Raw genomic sequence first — 15,307 nt, 5'->3', positions numbered from 1 at the left:
CCTCCATATCCCAGTTTTTTATCATTGCTTTGGGCCTCCGTTGGCTTTGGCAATCCTTAAAGTTCCTTTTTTGCTTTTTTGGGTGGGGAGGGGTGTAAAAAGTTGCACATCTGACTTCTAGTGTGTCTTGCTCCTTGTTCTTGCTATAACCATTTCCGGGGCTGAGAACTCCCCTAACCCTTCAGCACATACCTGGTTCCTTCCCCCCCAAATTCCAACAGGCAATGGTTTACTTGTCTGTCTTGCCCTCTTGGCCATGATTTTAGAGTGTATCATATTTATCTTTGCTTTGAGTAAAGCAAGCATTCGGTGACTGTTGAGTGAATTTAATTCAACTGAGCTATTTTTCGTGGTGCTCACTCAAGCCCCCCCAGCCACCCAAAGCCACCCTCCACATCCTTTGCACCACCATTCCGGCACCTTCTCTGTGAGCCCTCCAGGAACCACTGCTTCCTCCTTCCCACCTCCACCCACAACCCCCTTCCATCAATGCTGGGCTGAAGGACCCACCTCATTTCTGCTTCCCCTACTTTTGTACTTATATACAGACAATATGTTTTTCCAGTGAAAAGAGCACCAGCTTCGATGTAATTAATAACAATAACAATAATACCACAGTGACAAATAACAGTTGTAGAGTAGCTACCGTATGCATTCACTGTACTGAGTGATTTACAAGTGCTCTAATTTAATTTATACAGTAATCAATGCATTTAGTACTATTGTTACTCTGTTTCAGAGGAGAAAACAAGTTCAAAAGACATTAAGGCTACACAGATAGTAAGGATCAGAGCTGGAACTCTAATACTCTCTGGGCACGAAGTTAAAGGTGTTCAGATGCCTGGATTTGGGTTTCGGGGCGGGGGGGGGGGGTAGGTGTTAGGAGACACCCCTGAGAGCCCAAGATCAGCAGGGGATGTGCCTCCAAGCCCCAAGAGCATAACACACCCTCTAGTTCCACACTGCTCTACTCTGTTGACTACACCACCTTTAGTTAAGTCTCATTAACTCCACTGAAAATCCGCCATCAATGCAATGATAAAAGAACAGCGTGATAGCTAAACCCACAGGCTACAGAGGTAGATAGTGGATTCCAAGCCTGGTTTTGCCACTTACTAGCTGTGTGACTTTGGGCAAGCTACTTAAACTTTGGGGTACCTGGATGGCCCAGACAGTGAAGTAACCGATTCTCGATTTCAGCTCAGGTCATGATCTCATAGTTTGTAGGATCGAGCCCCACACTGGGCTCTGCACTGACAGTGCAGAGTCCGCTTGGGATTCAGTTAGGTCTTGAACCCAGTTGGAATTTATTTTTGCGTATAGTGTAAGAAAGTGTTCCGGTTTCATTCTTTTGCGTGTTACTGTCCAGTTTTCTCAACACCATTTGTTGAAAAGACTGTCTTTTTCCAATTGGATATTCTTTCCTGCTTTGTTGGACATTAATTGACTTTATAGTTGTGGGTTCATTTCAGTTTCATTGATCTATGTGTCTATCTTTGTGCTAGTACCATACTGTTTTGATTGCTATAGCTTTGTAATATACCTTGAAGTCCAGAACTGTGATGCCTCCAGCTTTGCTTTTTTTTTTCAAGGATGCTTTGGCTATTTAGGGTTTTTGTGGTTCCATACAAATTTAGTGTTATTTGTTCTAGCTCTGTGAAAAATGCTACTGGTATTTTGATAGGAGTTACATTAAATGTGTAGATTGCTTTGGATAGTATAGACATTTTAACAATATTTATTCTTCTAATCCATGAGCATGGAATATCTAAAGGAGTTCATGACCACTAAACCATCCCTACAAGAAATATTAAAGGGGCCTCTTAGAGTGGAAAGGAGAAACTGAAAGTGACAGAGACAAGAAAGGATCAGAGAAAATCTCCAAAAACGGTGACAAAACAAGTAACAAAATGGCAATAAATACATATTAATTATTACTCCAAATTACTCTATTAATAATTACTCCAAATGTAAATGGACTAAATGCTCCGGTCAAAAGACATAGGATGTCAGAATGAATAAAAAATCAAGACCCATCTACATTCTGCCTACAAGAGGCTCATTTTAGACTTAAAGACACCTGAAGATTGAAAGTGTGGGGATAGAGTAATATTTATCAGGTAAATGGATGTCAAAAAAAGTTGGAATAGCAATATACATATCAGACAAACCTGATTTTAAAACAAAAACTGTAAGAGATAAAGAAGGGCACTATATCATAATAAAGGGGACAATCCAACAAAAGATCTAACAATTGGAAATATTTATGCACCCAAAATGAAAGCACCCAAATATATAAAACAATTAATAACAGACATAAAGGAACTAATTGATAATAATACAATAATAGTAGAGGACTTTAACATCCCACTGACATCAATGGACAGATTATCTAATAGAAAATCAACAAAGAAACAACGGCTTTGAATGACATACTGGACCAGATGGACTTAACAGACATATACAGAACATTCCATCCTAAAACAACAGAATACACATTCTTTTCAAGCGCACGTGGGACATTCTCTAGAATAGACCAATACTAGGTCACAAATCAGGCCTCAACAAATACAGAAAGATTGAAATCATACCATGCATCTTTTCTGAACACAACGTTATGAAACTTGAAGTCAACCACAAGAAAATTTGGAAAGATCACAAATACATGGAGGTTGAAAAACATGCTACTAAACAACAAATAGGTCAACCAGGAAATCAAAGAAGACATTTTAAAAAATACATGGAAATGAATGAAAAATGAAAACACAATGGTCCAAAACCTTTGGGATGCAGCAAAAGGAGTCTTAAGAGAGAAGTATAGAGCAATACAGACCCACCTCAAGAAGCAAGAAAATTTCAATAAAAAGCCTAAGCTTACACCTAGCGGAACTAGATGAGGAACAACAAATTAAGCCTAAATCCAGCAGGAGGGAGGAAATAATGAATATTAAACAAAAATAAATGATATAGAAAATAAAAAATAAAATAAAATAAAACAAAGCAAAAACCCCAATAGAACAGATCAATAAAACCAGGAGCTGGTGCTTTGAAAAAATTAATAAAATTGATAAACTTCTAACCAGACTTATTAAAAATAAAAGAGAAAGGATGCACACAAAGTCACAAATGAGAAAGGAGAAATAACAATCAACACCACAGAAATACAATTATAAGAGAACATTATGAAAAACTATATGCCAACAAATTGGACAATCTGAAAGAAATGAATAAATCCCCAAAACTATAAACTACCAAAACTGAAACAGGAAGAAATAGAAAACTTGAACAGATCAATAACCATCAAAAAAATTGAATCACTATTCAAAAAACTCCTAACAGACAAGAGTCCAGGGCCAGATGGCTTCAAAGGTGAATTCTACCAAACATTTAAAGAAGAGTTAATACTTATTGTTCTCAAACTATTCTAAAAACCAGAAAAGGAAGAAAAATTTCCAAACTCATTCCACAAGGCCAACATTACCCTGATACAAAAACTAGATGATGATTCCACTAAAAAATAGAACTACAGGCCAATCTCCCTGATGAACATGGATGTACAACTCTCAATAAAATACTAACAAACTGAATCCAACAATATATTTTTAAAAATCACTCACCACAATGAAGTGGGATTTATTCCTGGGTTGCAAGTGTGGTTCAATTATTTTAAATCAGCAACATGATACACAACATTAATAAAAGAAAGGATAAGAACGATATGATCATTTCAGGAGATGGAGAAAAAGCATTTAACAAAGTAAAACATCCATTCATGATAAAAAAAAAAACAACACCTCAACAAAGTAGGTTTAGGTTTACAGGGAACATACCTCAACATAAAAAAGTCATAGATGAAAAGCCCGCAGCTAATATCATCCTCAGTGGGGAAAAACTGAGAGTTTTTCCTCTACAGTCAGGAACAAGACAGGGATGTCCGCTCTCACAACTGTTTTTTTTTTTTTACGTTTATTTATTTTTGAGACAGAGAGAGACAAAGCATGAACGGGGGAGGGTCAGAGAGAGAGGGAGACACAGAATCTGAAACAGGCTCCAGGCTCTGAGCTGTCAGCACAGAGCCCGACGCGGGGCTCGAACTCACGGACCGTGAGATTATGACCTGAGCTGAAGTCGGCCCTCAACCAACTGAGCCACCCAGGCACCCTTCACAACTGTTATTTAACATAGTACTGGAAGTGCTAGCTACAGCGATCAGACAACAAAAAGAAATAAAAGGCATCCAAATCACCAAGGGAGAAGTAAAATTTCACGAGTTACAGATGACATGATACTGTGTGTAGAGAACCCAAAGACTCCACCAGAAAATTGGCCGAACTGATACACGAATTCAGGAAAGTCACAGCATACCAAATCAACATACAGAATTCTCATCCATGTCTATACTCCAATAATGAAGCAACAGAAAGAGAAATTAAGGAATTGATCCCATTTACAACTGCACCAAAACCAATAAGATACCTAGAAATAAGACTAACCGAGGTGAAAGACCTGTACTCTGAAAACTATAAAACACTGGTGAAAGGAATTGAAGATGACACAGAAAAATGGAAAGACATTCCATGCTCATGGATTTGAAGAACAAATATTGTTAAGATGCAGCTTATTGTACAGAACATGCCAATAAGTTTGTAAAAAGTATACACTGGAGATCAAGGAGATATGAAATTTTTCTCATTAGTTAGTGCGGAAGTAAGATCCTCACTCTTACCCTGCCAATTCCAGCATCTGTCTGTCTCCTTCTATCACCTCCATACTCTGTAACTTACTAGTAGCTGACATTGGCTCTTGGTAGTTTAAGTTCAACACCTGTCCTCTAGGGGTCAGTCTTGTTCCAGAAAAATAATTCAAACTAGTAAATGCGCTACCTCACTTTGTGGGAAAGTAGCCTTAAGATGTATTGGAGGGTATGTGTGGATCTGTGTGTGTGTGTGTGTGTGTGTGTGTGTGTGTTTAGTTTTGCATCAAATAAAAAGACTGGTGTGTTTTAGTATGATAGCCTCCTGCCCTACCATTCTCAAAAAAAAAAAAAAAAAAAAGCATTCCCCTAGAGTGAATATGGTGACAGTTAACATTTGATGGGAGAACTCTTTAGAGAAGTCTAAGAAGGATATAAAATTAGGAACTCCTGGTTCTATGCAGGTGTTAAACCAGAAGTACTTTGGAAAAAGCAGGCACACGTAGTTATTCAGGTTATTTCCTGCCAGAAGGGAATGTTGGAAAAACTTAGTAAAGAACAAGCGTTCATTGAGGGTCAACCGTGTATTGGGACAGTGATAGGTACATTATACGTGCCACCATGTTAATCCTTACAACAGTGCTCCAAAGCTGGCACTAGTCTTTCCTATTTTCACTGGAGAAGCAGAGAGCCAGAGAGGCAAAGTAAGTCTCCAAATTCCCATGGCACTGGAGCCTGGCTTCAATCCCTGGTCCTCCTACCTTCAAAACTTAATTGATTACCACTAAAAGATATTACGTTTTAATTTTAACAAATCTTCTCAGGCATTAACCCAAACGTATTGTTCATTAATATAAATTTCTGGCCATAGCTGAAGTTTTTGGCCACAGGGTTTTTAAGGGCTACTGGTATCCCCCTAAAGGGCAAACAGAGCCATCGGATATGTTGTTTAATGACTACCAAAGGCAGTGATGACCAGTTGTTTGAATTCGTAGATGACAAGAATCTAAGAGGAAATATGTTCCTCTTCTGTAGGTAAGATAATACATTCAGAATATATCAAATCCAAAAATATAAAATTTAATAGGGATAGATTTTTGAAAAACCTGGCAGAGATTTGCAAGAGCAATATAGAGGGAGGATTTAAGCATTTGAACATGGGGCAATATTTATGAAGGTGTGGGTCTGCAATTCCCATATCCTATAGGAGATTGCCCCAGACAGAAAGGGGTTTACCCATGACTCCCAATGAAGCTATTTGGAGGAAGCTATTTGGAGGAAAAGGGGTAATTCAGAGCAAATATTCTCTATGACTTCCCTCCTACATAGATACCCAGGACAAGTGATGGAATTTGGAACCAACTGAGACCCTGATCAACCAACTGAGACCCACATCAACACAGAGGGCCTATCAATAAAGGCATCCAGGATCCTAAAATGCTTATTTCTTAGTTCTTCATGAAGCCAAGATGATGTCAAATTGCCAGTTCACTTAGTTAATCAGCTCCATATACTTTATACAGTGTAGGATCATAATGCTCAGGGAATCTGGTCATAGTATCTAACTCTTCCCAGGTCAATCTACAGATAGCATGTTCTAGTCAAGAAAAGCCCCTTATTGGATCAGCCTAGCCTCTAAAATCCTCATTCCTGAGTTGAGGGCTTTGCCCTCAACGATCTTAATCTCTTTATTCCTTTTTTTTTTTTTTTTTTGAATCCTCAAACTTGGCAGGATTTCCATTCCTTCTCTGAGGCAAAGATAGTATTGTGGTCAACTAGAAAATTAAGAACAGTAGGGGTTGTTAGCAATGTCTGAAGACATTTTTTACTGTCACAACTTGGGAGGAAGTGGTGCTATTCGATTATGTACAGGCGACGGATGCTACTAAATCTATGTAGCTCTCAATGTGCAGGGCAGTCAACCACAACAAAAATTCATCTGGCAGAAAATGCCATTAATGTTGAGGGTGAAAAAACCGGAGGTAGAACCGGCAATCCTTGATGGAGAACCATTCGAGAAACTACAGAAGCAGCAAAGAAAAACACTAGGGGTCAGTAAGAACTCACGAAATGTCACTTCCTAAGTAACGTTCAGCCTGTTAACAAGAGTTTCAAACTGATTCTAAAACATTTTTGTATGTATTGTAGGAAGTAAGTAAATATATTGATGTTTCTGAGAAGCAGGTCTTTCACTGTGGGAGAGCGATTTGCAAATAAAACATGGAGCAGGGTGAAGACAAACCCTGCAGGGCTGGATTTGACACGTGGCTACCAGTGTAAATACACATTATGATATGACATGATACGATACGCTATTAATTATATTTGTTATTACATTTGTTATATATCATATCACTTCATGGTACTTTTCTCTCTCTGCCTACCGAAATGTCTTAGAAATGAAGATACCCATAAAGCAAGGAGCACTTCTGGCACCCAAATCTTGTTTTCTAAATACCATTCTCTAATAAAAGGAACTAGAGCTTCTCAAAGAATTGGTTGATTTGGGAAATTAGACAGAGAAAGTACAGAGTAGTCCTGGGATATCTTGTAGGACCAAGGAGTAAGGAAGTGCTCCAAACATGATGAAAACATGTCGCATTAACTTGGGATCTGCCTTGAGGGGGCTTCAAGTGGCCAGATTTAGGGCAGTTTGTGCCTGATAAAGAAGAACAAGCTAATGTATATAATATCTAAACTAATTTAAATGTGGTACAAATTAATGAAAGAGAGACAATATTATCATAAGGAAAGTAACTCCTTTTAAAAAATATTTGTTGGTGTGCCTGGGTGGCTCAGTCAGTTAAACATCTGACTTTGGCTCAGATCATGATCTCACGGTTCATGAGTTCGAGTCCTGCATCCATTGGGTGAGCTCTAGCCCTGCTTCAGGTAAACACAAGCCCTGCTTGGAGTAAGCCCCACTTTCTCTCTCTCTCTCTCTCTCTCTCTCTCTCTCTCTCTCTCTCTTTCTGCCACCTTGCTCATTTGTGCTCTCTCTCTCGAAAAAAAAATTTTTTTTGTAGAATAGTTATAGGGGTAGAGGGAGGGCTCTTTTCTAGAAAATTATATATATTTCAATCAGGAAAAATAAGATATTGTACAAGTTATAGTCCATAGCTTTCATGGTTCTTTGTTTAGAAACATTTCCTAAATAGAACACTTGTTAAATTATATTTCTCAAATATTATTCTCCACATGGAAGTATATGGTTTTCTGCTCTGAAATTTTAATTACTCCCATAAAATTATTTACAAGTGTTTACTCCTGATCCTTTGGCCTAGATGTCTTGGTCTAAGATAGAGCCAGGTGAAGCTTATTTTAAGTGTTCAACTTAATGATTTATTCATCATTTTGACAGATTTTCTCCCTTCATTCCTTGTTCTTAATTTTTCAATGTCAAGATCAAGGAGATTAATTCATAAGACATTTCATTTCAAATTTTATCTTTAATCTCATGCCAAATTTTTCTTAAAACAGCAGTACCTATCTGCTAGAACAGAGTTGCACAGGGAACAGCCCTCAGGCATTCTAGAAGGAGAGCTGTGTGAGGGAGCTGAGGTTTTCTTGTGCAATGGAGTCTCCTTGTTGCTATGTTGAAGGTGGAAGGAGAAATCTTTGGGTGGCGCCATGTTCCCTAATGTTCAAGCTACAGGTGGTGGCTGGCTTATTGACTCAACTTCATGAATATTGTCAATTCATGTATAGATCTGAGTATAGCTTTCCAAGGTGAAGCATAGAAGATATAAATTTTGATGAAGAGAAATGAAATATTTTCATCAAGTATGAAGTAAGGAATTCCTCTGAACCCATTGTTTGTGCTATCATGGAGCTCCATGGTCACTTTTGCCTGTCTGTGTATATTCCACACACATTCCAGACTCTTTTGAAACAGACCTTCTTTAGTTGATGTAAAGGCATTTTTCTTCAATCCATCTTATCTACCAGAAACCATTGTTAGTTTTTTCAAAGCACTTATTTTCAAAAACAAATGCTTGTTAAAAGTAATTGTAAATAATATTTAGGTTTCTAATTTAAAAAAACTAGTAATTGATTTATGGATGTATTCTTTTTTCTTTTACACAGATATTTTCTCCTCTTAATGGGTAGATGACTTTCTGTTTTATTTTGACTTGTCCTCATGAGGCAGCTGGGGTTCACATAATTCTATTTACAATTGCCATCTTTGGATGTTAAGAAATTTAGTGTACCCATGCGTGGTAGTTTCTGTATATGATTCTTGGTGTGTCCTATATGCAACATGCTTATCTATTTATATCTCTTTCCAGGAAATAGAAATTGCGATCTAATTTTTAAAACAAATTTATTTATTTTTGAGAGAGATAGCGACAGCCAAGTGGGGGAGGGGCAGAGAGAGAAGGAGACAGAGAATCTCAAGCAGACTCTGCCCTGTCAGCACGGATCCCGATGGGGGGATTGAACTCACAAAACTGTGAGATCATGACCCGAGTGGAAACCAAGAGCCAGACGCTTAACTGACTGAGCCATCCACGCTCCCCGCGATCTAATTTTGACTGCATTGTGTTTCCTTCTATCAAATGGATGTTATCCTGTTTAAAATAAAATATATTAATCAAAGGTGTCAAACTACTTCTATATTCAGTAATGATTTTATGATTAAAGTTAAGCTCTCGCACATGATAGTGGAAAGAAAAATGTCTTATTCTCATATTATGTTTGACATCAATTAGTATCAGTTTGGGGAGAGAGTTAAGCTATAAGGGAATTAGTAATACTCTAGTAAACCCAGAAAAAATTTACTTCCCCAAAAGAAAACAGAAAGAAACATGCTGACAGACTAAAAATGGAAGAGCAGAAAATGGCGAAGAGTCTCATGAGACGAAGAGTATGGAAATGTGTGTGTGTGAGGGTTGCAATGACGTAGTTTGGAGGGAGAAGGCAGAGGAATTTGAGGTATAAAATAATGAGTGTACAGAAAAGACACAATTACAGCCCCCCATTATCCAATCAATATCGAAATGCAAGTCTAGTGAAAAAAGTCAAAATGGTTTGAATTTGAAGAGAAAAAAACATCAATGAACCAGGACACCTTGTCAGGTAAGTGATGATATAAGCCAATGTAGAATTTAGAAAGTATAATCAATGGAACCATTTGTGGACAAATCCACGCATTCAGCAAATTCATTTATGAGAGAGATACTAAAATGATTTAGATGTCTCTTCTTTTTATCACAAACACTTTTTCATGAGCAGAACCAAAGTCACCATATTAAAAAAATGGCCACTTAAGCTTCTTGATTCCATTTGTTGGGAGAGGAAGGGTTGGCATTCCATAACCAGAGGGCTCCCTCAGCAGAACTGGCTGCTACACCCTCCAGAAGCATATCCCTGGCAAGAAAAGGGAGGGGGAACTGATTGTCTTGTTTCCATTAGAGATACAATGGCTTAATACTCAGCCTCTGTACATTCTGTTTGAACTAAAGATTAGGCTCCTAGAATGTTAGAATGTTATGTTCGTAGAAAACAGTTCACAAAACTGTGTGAGTCCCTCTTTCTCCCAATTACATTTTTTCTTTTCTTTTTCCTTTTCTTTTTTCTCATCTTTTTTTTTCTTCTCTTCTTTCTTTTCTCTTCTCTTTTCTTTCTTTCCCCTGCATAACTGATTAGGGGTGAGGATATGAAAGTTGAAAAGGAAGAAAACTCCGCAGCATTAAAATGAAAAAACCCCATAGTTAAAATGTTCCAACATACTGTAGGCTTTGCTCCCCACCTTTTATTTTTTATTTCCTTGGCTTCTCTGGCATTAATTGTCTTCTTGTACCTCTTTGGCTGCCTCCAACAGCACTTCATATGGAAACTATGAGGACTCAAAGGTCAGCTGAGACAATGGAAGCTATTTACAACAAACTCTGGGAATGTGTTATTAGCGTGAACCAACCCACATGGGTTGTGCAAAGTGACTCACTGGAAAACACTCTACGCAACAAACAGTAAACTTTTAATAGCGCAGCATCACCAATATTTCCTCAGTGGTTATATGTTGCAGAATTTTATTCAGTCCTGTGAAAATATAATTGCTATATCCAACCTAAAGCAATTAAAATCTAAATTGTGAGGTAGTGGAGATTGGGAAACAATCTCATTACAATGAATCCGCATCACGGGAATGACTCACCTGATTCAAAGTTACCCATCAAATGAGTTAAGGGAAGTGGTTAATATTAGATTTATTATATCAGCAAGTTTAAAGGTAAATGGCAAAATGAAAAAAATAATGTTCTGTCATAAACAAAGGGATTGAACTAGTTGTGAGTTGGAATGTGTCCTCAACTCACTTAAAAAGAGAGATATAATTCGAATTTTAAAAATCTGAGAAAAGTGCTCAAAACTGTTTCTCTGAATCATTCCCACCAGACAAAACTAGAAATTCAGAATGACTGCAAAATGACACCACTAGGGTAAGTAAGGAATTGGCATTAGATAATCAAGCCTGCAGACAACATGGAGAAGAAATAAGCAGAGAGAGAAGTAGGGAGAGACACAACAAAAGAAAGCATGACCCAAAGAGCATTCTTTGGGGCCCTTGTGCAGGGTCCCAGATAGCTGTGCATTTTGGCAGCCTGTAATTTTTTTTTTATTATTTACAATAGAATTATTTATTTATTTATTTATTTATTTATTTATTTATTTATTTTTAATTTTAATCCAGGTTAGTTAACATATAGTGTAATAATGATTTCAGGAGTAATTTAGTGGTTCATCACTTACATATAATACCCAGTGTTCATCCCAAGTGCCCTCCTTAATGCCCATCGTCCATTTAGCCCATCCCCCTACCCAACACCCCGCCAGCAATCCTCAGTTTGTTCTCTGGATTTATGGCTTGCCTTCCTCTCTGTTTTAGTCTTATTTTTCCATCCCTTCCCCTATGTTCATCTGTTTTGGTTCTTAAATTCCACATATGAGTAAAATCATATGATACTTGTCTTTCTCTAACTGACTTATTATTGCTTAGCATAATATATTCTAGTTCCATCCACGCTGTTGCAAATGGCAAGATTTCATTCTTTTTGATTGCCTAGTAGTATTCCATTCTGTACAGTATATATTCTACATATACCACATCTTCTTAATCCACTTATTAGTCAATGGACGTTTGGGCTCTTTCCATAATTTGGCTATTGTTGATAGTGCTGGTATAAACATTGGGGTGTGTGTGCCCCTTCAAATCAGCACTTTTGTATCCTTTGGATAAATACCTACTAGTGCAATTGCTGGGTCATAGGGTAGTTCTGTTTTTAATTTTTTGAGGAACCTCCAAACTGTTTTCCGGAGTGGCTGCACCAGTTTGCATTCCCACCAGCAGTGCAAAAGTGTTCCCATTTCTCTGCATTCTCCCCAACATCTGTTGTTGTCCAACACCTGAGTTGTTCATTTTAGCCATTCTGACAGGTGTGAGGTGGTATCTCATTGTGGTTTTGATTTGTATTTCCCTGATGAGGAGTGATGTTGAGCATCTTTTCATAGGTCTGTTAGCCATCTGGATGTCTTCTTTGGAAAAGTGTCTGTTCATGTCTTTTGCCCACTTCTTGACTGGATTATTTGTTTATTAGGTGTTGAGTTTAAAGCTAACAGCTTATCAAGCCCTTCCTTTTGAATCTCCCAGCAGCCTAGTGAAGGAGGCCAACTTGGAATGTGCATTCTGCACAGGAAGGAGACTGAACTCTGAGAGGCAGATGCCTTCCCCCCAAGCCCGTCAGCTTCTAGGTGCACAGAATCAGGATTTCAACTGAGATCTCCCGACACCAAATCCAGGGCTCTTTCCATTCCATTCTGGAGAGGGACTTGCGGCAATGAGCCCCTAAATGCCAGAAGAAAGAAGAGCGTGATGAAGAGGAAGTGAGAGGTAAGAACTGCAGTTACACACAGAAGAAAAGAATACACATAAAATAAAGCACACTTGCCCATGAAATGATTTCAAGTATGAAACTTCTTTGGAAGCTTGCAAATCTTCCATAAATGTTATTTGTAAACTGTGCCCATTCCTGCATGAAGGAAAGGAGGAATACGACTTCTTTTTTTTTCCTTTCTGCTTCATTTTGTGCCACAGAGGCCCCAGTTCTGAGTCCCACAACACAAAGCAGTAAATAAATAGGGCAGGGTTTATCATGGTCAAGGGCTGAGGTCTTGTATCAAACTCTCTGGGTCTGAAAATCCAGTCTGTCACTTTTCACTTGTGTGTTAAATTACTAAGCCTAAGCCTCAGTTTCCCATCTGTAAAATGCAGAAAATATGGCTCAGTCGTTTAAGGGTCTGACTTCGACTTGATCTCACGGTTTGTGAATTGGAGCCCTGCATCGGGCTCTCTGCTGTCAGCACAGAGCCTGCTTCGGATCCTCTGTCCCCCTCTGTCTCTGTCTCTCTCTCTCTCTCTCTCTCTCTCAAAAATAAGTAAACATGTAAAAACATTTTAAGTGGAGAAAATAATTCCTTCCTCTCAGAGTTTTTCTCTGTGCCGGGTACGTACCCATGCCCAGCGAAGGTTAGCTCCTCACTGATACCATAGTTCACCTGCAGGTGAGGGAAACAAGTTTTGAAGAACTACCTTGGTAATATAATCACACTGAACAACATTGTTTCTTTGAAAAAAAGGCATTCTGAGTTTTAGCAACCTATAAACGAGGTTCTGAGTAAGTTGAAGGCTATCAAAGAAAAGAAATGGTGTTGATCATAATTTTTTAATAAGTACAACTATTGGTGGGGCACCTGGGTGGCTTAGTCGGTTAAGTGACAGACTTCGGCTCAGGTCATGATCTCACGACATGTGAATTCAAGCCCCACGTTGGGCTCTGTGCTGACAGCTCAGAACCTGGAGCCTGCTTCGGATTCTGTGTCTCTCTCTCTCTGCCCCTCCCTTACTTGTGCTCTCTCTCTTTCTCTCTCTCTCTCAAAAATGAATAAATAAACTTAAAAAAAATAAGTACAATTAACGACATGCTGTAATTTGTTTAATCAGTGTAAGCCAAACCGAGGAAGAATGGGTTGGGTATTCTACATGAGATAGCTGAAAGAAAAACATTGCTAAGAAGTATGGTTTATCTGTTTCAGTTGCAACTATGTTAAATGCTTTCTTCCAGTTCGCACAATCCAGCTAATTTAAAGAATCAGTTATTTGAGTATAAATTCATTATCCCTTCCTTAAGCGGTGGAGAGTCTGCCAAAGAAGAGAATCATCTTAGTTTCCTTGTGTAAGACTAAGGGGAGGAAAGGCCAGTCCACCTTGAAGATTTCAGGATTTTCCACTTTGCTTGTTTGGTTGGTAAATGTTCACTCTGAACCACCCTCAGTGACCTCTAGCACGACCTTATCGATGATCTTGGAGGCCACAGGGCCTCCTCCTGCAATTACGCCAGACAAGTTAGCCCTTGAGGGGGTCAAAGACATCAGTCATTCCCAAAGCCGCCCATGTGCAAGTGACACCCTCGTGACACCCGTCAAGTCTGAGCTGGGGCAGAGGCAGACCACAGCAGTCTCTTTCACGGTCACTGAAACTATTAAGTGTTTCTGTTTCTCCTAAGTGATTTCCGTGGTAACCTATGGGAAAGAATGCAGGAAGCAAAATGTGAAAAATTGTGTTTAGACAAAAACTGTACCCAAATGTGAAGCATTCTAAGGGCTGGATGTGAGGCTATGAATAGGCAAGGCTACTTTCCCTAGCCATTTTGGAAAGCAGGTTCTATGAGAACAAGAGGGAGAAGTGCCGCCGTGTGCACGAGCTGCAACTGAAAGCCCTGGAACCTATGCCTAGACACATCGTCCAAGACTCACTTGGGGGAAAAAAAAAACAACTAAAGCATCATAGGGAATTCCTACTTTCTTCCTTTTGTGATCACTCTATAACAAGCACAACATGTATTATAATTGTACGCTTTCTGTAAGTGCCTACCCTTTTTCCCTCGTCCACATTCAGAGACATCTTTGGAAGCCGAGATCTTCCAGTGTTGACAACATCAATTCGAATTCTAGACTGACCGACTTACGTTTCTACCTCAACTCAAACCAACATTCTCATTAGTCAGGCATCCATAGAGACTGAATGTAAATCACAGTAACATCGGTAAAGGATTAGAATCAAATAATCTGAAATTTGAAAAAGACCGTCAAGGAGCGCTTCCCACAGCATTAGTGACACCAATCAGCACCCACCGGGGAAGCCCTTGTGTTGGTGGTCCGCCCCTTTAGAAAACAGCCAGGCTCCATGGTGGCACAGCTCAGCCCTCAAGAAAGGCCCTTCCCATTTGGGCCATAAACCTTCTTCCTTGTAATTCCCACCTATTGGTTTTGGTTTTCCCTCGGGAGCCACACATTATCCATTCCTTCCAGAGAGGCAGGAGATATTGTGACACAATGAACACACTCCCAAACAAAGTGCCCCTTTCTTCATTCATTCTTAACAGAGCACCTTCTCTGGCTTGTCCTCATTCCAGTTGTCCTTACTAGGAGGAGGCTTAAGTGTTCCATGACTCATCTAGACTATGTTGGGGATGGAGTCTATCAGGAAGTAGGCAGACCAGACACTAAACAATGCAATCTCAAGCAGAAAAAAAAAAATTTTGTTCTGCAACTCACACT

The 15,307-nt window shown here is 38.9% G+C and overlaps 1 long non-coding RNA gene across 3 annotated transcripts in view; it reads left to right on the top strand.

The window, feature by feature from the left end:
- LOC109493502 overlaps positions 1–15,307 on the top strand; it is a 36,858-nt gene that overhangs the window by 16,446 nt on the left and 5,105 nt on the right. For all 3 annotated transcript variants that reach the window (XR_006587596.1, XR_006587597.1, XR_006587595.1), the window contains one exon: positions 12,342–12,581. This is a non-coding gene — a long non-coding RNA (uncharacterized LOC109493502). The remainder of the gene's footprint in view (positions 1–12,341; positions 12,582–15,307) is intronic.

The sequence above is a fragment of the Felis catus genome, chromosome D3 (assembly GCF_018350175.1).
Source record: "Felis catus isolate Fca126 chromosome D3, F.catus_Fca126_mat1.0, whole genome shotgun sequence".
NCBI classification, from domain to species: Eukaryota; Metazoa; Chordata; class Mammalia; order Carnivora; family Felidae; genus Felis; species Felis catus.
This window is presented reverse-complemented; position numbering and strand designations above follow the sequence as displayed.